We start from the raw sequence: 4,851 nt of genomic DNA, 5'->3' as shown, positions 1-4,851 counted from the left end.
TGCGAGGAGGAAGATAGTAAAAGCAGGGGATGACACGGAGGTGCGCTTCGCTGGCAGAAGGGGACAAGTGGCGCTGCGTGCCACTGACCGGTGGGGTCCACGCGCCGTTGGCGCAGGGCTTAGGGTCTGGGATGACCGCATGAGGCCGGGCCGGGCACGGGCTCCGGCGTCCGCACTCAGCACGCCGAGGTTTGGGTCCACGGCGCTCTTCCGTTGGATGGATATCTTTCGAGGCTAGAGGCCTCCGGGTTTATTGGAAGAGTTTTTTACCTGGTTACTCTTATGTTAAGTACCACTTACCTCCATACTTCTGAACACGAAATTTGCACCTCTATACCCTCGCGTTTAGTTTTGTTTACTCCTATACCCTTCTAGACGGAATGAGCACTAACGGAGGCTAACGGAGTTGGAAAAAAACATCTTTGCCCTTTATGTGAAGGAGGTGTTCCCTCATGAGTTTTTTAACCTGTATACGCTTTTGTAAACTTGATGTTAACATGTAAACAGTTAGAGGTGTTGTATTGGTGCAGTCCACCCGTGTATCATTTTTATGTTTTTAATTTCAGACATAATGAAAAGAAAAAACTTTAGAAAATAAAAAAAAAGCAGTGAGCACAAGGAGAGTTCGAGTAGCATTCGTGAGAGAGGTGAGCTTATCTTCATACGAGTACTTTGCGCGCAAGCGCGCGATCTTGTAACTGAGATTTTGTTTGGAAGTAGTGTATGACGAGAAAGTTAAGAGCAGTAGGTATAACCATAATACCCAGTTGTAAGCACCACAGTACACAATACAATTGAATGGAGAACTTTTTTGAGAAGTAAATAAAAGAAGAAACAATAGAGGAACGAAAGCAAAAGAAAAAGAAAATCAAAATTCAAAATAAGAACATTAAAAATAAATTGTCAGCTCGATTGCCATCCCTTTATTGCTGTAGTAGTTATTGGGACTTGCAGTCATTATCAGAAACAATTAGCATTTAGTAGCTCTGTTAGAACTTAAAATTTAAGATTTCCATACTCTGCATTGAATAAAAAATAGATCTTTTGTATAATATAATATGCTGCGACAATTTGAATAGGTAGGTCTGAATTTGTTTACCTTTTGGACGTTATGGTTATGAATCTACGATAGCCACCCCGGCACTGCTGCTTGTGTCTGCAAGCCAAACATCCTAGTTATTCAGAGCATGAATTCAAATGCATGAATTCAAATAGTCTAGAATATTCGAAGCATGAACCTGACACATGCTTATTTGGTAAGCTGTTCAATCCAAATAATTATTATACTTTTAATACTATCCAAAAATACTTGTTGGACTTGATATTATCCAAATCAGAATATTTATTACAATTACTAAACCTGAAAGTATTATCCTAAAACAATAACTCCATTGGTCTTCCGAAAAAAAAAAGAAAACGAATAACTCTGTACTAATATGTGTCTGTCATTGTATTCTGTTGGGAAATAATAATTAGGCTCAGCCCAAGAAAAGCAAGACACTGATCTTTTGATTTCAATGATTTAAAAATATTTGACATGTAATTTTTAAAATACTAAAAGGGGATCTAGCCATTTTAGAATTTTAAACAGTCCCTTACAACTTGGTAAAGCCAACACTATTAGTAGCAAACTTGCTGTTTATTGAAGGCTCGGAACCCATGTTCCTGGAAGGATCATTTATCTATCGCCTAGGCATCTTGTTTTGCTGCGATCGATGCAAAGAAAATGGATTTAATGATGTTGCAAGGCATAGCACGCTTATGATATAAATGGTGGAAATAACTTGATTCTAGAATCTTTGTCATTCTGATCTACTAAGCAATAAAGATGAAGAACTCAGGCAGTGCACAAAATAAAGTAGAAAGAGAAACTGAGGTTCTTTGGAATGTTGAAGGACCGTATAAGTTAAAGAACAAAAAATTTCTTGTTGCAAATATAAGGATATACGGTGAGTAGCTAAAGTACATAAATCTCATGACATATTGAGCTGTCTAAATGCAGTAACAGAACGTTGTGTAAGCATGTGTCAGAAATCTGAATAATATGCAAACATGGATGTTGTTGTTCAGTTGTGAGGAATGCTTCCGTGTCTACACTGCAGGATGCAAGTATTGAGCTACTGGCTTGCTGGACTGGCCAGCCCTGTTCCCATCGAATTGCTCCTCGCCCAAATCAGATCACTCCACACTGGGTCAATCTTATGTCCAGACAAAGGGAAAAGGAAACTAAAGCACAGAGGTCCTAAGCAGCACGGATACGGATACATGTATCGGTATCAAAAGGATACGGATACGCGGATACGCCATTTTTCCAAAAAAACCCGATACGCGGATACGTTTACCTAAAAAAAATAGATAATAATGCATATTAAATAGCCACACTCAGATACAACGAAAAGCAGTTAAAACACCTAAAAACAGTGTGAGCATTTTACTTTAAAAATTCATTTATTACCTTTATAGGGATTAAAATGTGAGAAAATAAAAGTTATAGGAATTAGAATGTGAGAAAATAGAAGTTTTAGGGACAAAAATATAATTATTGAAAAAGGAAAGGGGCAAAATAAAAAAACAAAACCTTATCTTATCTCCCCCTCCCTCCCGGTCTCCCCGTCTCTCTCTCTCACACATTCTCTCTTCTCTCTCGGTCTCCCATCCCACCCTTTCCCGGCCGGCCGCCGGCGCCTCCCTTCCCCGGCCGGCCACCGGCCCCTCCCTCTCCGGCAGCGCGCGGCCTCGAGGCCAGCACCGGTAGCTCCTTCTCCACGCGCGCCGGCAACTCCTTCCCCACACGCGCCGGCGGTCGAATCCGGCTCGGGGCGGAGCGCGGCGTCGAGCAGGACGAGCTCGCCGGCGTCGGGCAAGACGAGCTCGCCGGCGAACCAGCGCAGCGGATCGAGCGCAGCACGAGGGCAGGAAGGCCGCCTCGGGCTCGACCGCGCGGCGGCGGAAGGGGCGGCGGCCGGGATTCTTCCCCGCGGACGGCGACCATCTCCCTCAACCTTCTTCCTCAGCAGCTCCTTCCCCACCCCTCTCGGCACAAGCGGGTGCATCTGCGGGCGTGGGGCGGGCGGATGCGGCGGTGCTCCTTCCCCACCCCTCTGTCATCTGCTAGTTGGGCTACTGGGCCGTATCACACACAGATACGTATCCAATCTTGAGTTTCTAGGCCCAATACGCCGATATGGCTTGGATACGTATCCCCTGCGTATCCATGGCGTATCCGTATCCGATACGGGATACGGTGGCACCCCCACGTATCCGTGTTTCATTGCAGAGGTCAATAGGAGGTGAAGTAGAAAAGAATTTTGTGCCCTAGATGAATGAACTTGTGGCAATACAAATTATTTCTCATTTATTAACTTCAGTCCAGTGGAAGTAGTAGAGCATAAACAATAAATTATTAAAGTTGTAAATCGTATAGATCAAACCAACAACCAGTCAAAGCAGAGGGAAAATTCTAACCAGGCAGGTAGGCCTGTTGTTGATGTGGGTAGAGCACTACGGGCAGATGAAACAACTACTATCTTCATGTTGACCTCCTGATGAGCATTCTGTCGAACACTTTGCAAGCTGATGTCAAGGTGTATGCACTTGAAACATAAGGAGTGCAGGAGGACAACGTATCTGTAGAATCACAACTGCCATTCACTACTCACTGAAGAAGACGGAAGTGAGAGGCATCAGCAGCAAGAATGGGAGAGGGGGAATTGGGGAGGTGGTGCTCAAGGGTCGTACCGGGAAGATGCTAGCTCACATTGCGTTGGAATTCCCAAGGTCAGCCATGGCCGTGGCTGGCCACTCGCAAGCCGGTGCGTGCCTTCAGTCCTCACAGGAGCCGGGTGGAAGGTGGAGGTCAACCTCCCCTTGGCCGACGACGCCGCTGCAGATCTGGACGTGTACGGCGATGTTGGAGATTGTCTCGAGGCACGAGGATGTGATGGTGAACGGCGTGGTGAGGGGCACGTCGGGCAGGCGAGCCTTAGCCTCCTTGTGCGCGCCGCAGCCGGACGACTCCAGATGGTTTGGTGTGTGCGTGTGTGGTGTGGGATGGGGGGGACGGGGAGACGATGCGTGGAGGAGGAGGCGAGCTGACGGGCGGCCGCGACGAGGGCAGGCCGCGGGCGCACGAGGGACGGTGAGAAGAGGCAGAGGCGGAGGCGCGCAGAGGAGGCGAGTTGGCAGGCGGTCACGACGAGGGCGTGCCGCGAGCTGGCGCCCGGTCCGGCGACGGGCCGACGCCGGCGCCACCTTGCCGACGCCGCGTCCTCCCGCCACCTAGCGCCGGCTGTCCACCACCTCCTCGCAGGAAGGTGATCTGAGAGTGGTGTGCGGAAGTTGAAAGATTTTTTTTATTCCTGCCATTACAATTCTTCAACTTCGGAGAAATGTCATTACAATTCAGCTATTTTGAAATTTGTCATTATTACTTTGTTCGCTGGGTTGGAGCTGGAGCTGGTGGCTGGAGTGGTGTGAGAGAAAAATATTGTTGGCTGGCTGGTGGCTGGAAGTTGGTGCTGGAGCGGTGTGAGAGGAAAATACTGTTGGGCTGGAGGCTGCTGGAGCTGCCGAACAGTGTATAATTCTTTATACATCCTAATCTTGCCATTTTATATGTCTTTTAAGTGCCTAGGCCCACTGTTAGACCATATATGTGTACATATATTTCGTATGGATGAAAACACCTCTGCTGCTTTACTCCCTCCACTCAATGACGTGCGGGCCCCACTCATCAGGTTCTTCTTCAACCTCCTGTGCTGGTGCTTGCCGCCGCTGCAGGGAGCCGGAGGAAGGCCGCCGCACAAGCTCCCCGCGGGGAGGGAGGAGAGGGTGGCGCCGCCGCTGGCTCCC

The 4,851-nt window shown here is 47.7% G+C and overlaps 1 long non-coding RNA gene across 1 annotated transcript; it reads right to left on the bottom strand.

The window, feature by feature from the left end:
- Window positions 1-724: 724 nt before the first annotated feature.
- Window positions 725-4,310, bottom strand: LOC120655776. Its single transcript, XR_005667727.1, has 3 exons — window positions 3,739-4,310; window positions 3,466-3,658; window positions 725-1,156 (listed from the first exon to the last, which is right to left on the bottom strand). It is a non-coding gene; the product is annotated as an uncharacterized LOC120655776 (long non-coding RNA).
- Window positions 4,311-4,851: the final 541 nt, after the last annotated feature.

The sequence above is a fragment of the Panicum virgatum genome, chromosome 1N (genome assembly GCF_016808335.1).
Source record: "Panicum virgatum strain AP13 chromosome 1N, P.virgatum_v5, whole genome shotgun sequence".
NCBI classification, from domain to species: Eukaryota; Viridiplantae; Streptophyta; class Magnoliopsida; order Poales; family Poaceae; genus Panicum; species Panicum virgatum.
Note: the sequence above shows the minus strand (reverse complement) of the source record. Positions and strands in the feature narration are given on the sequence as shown.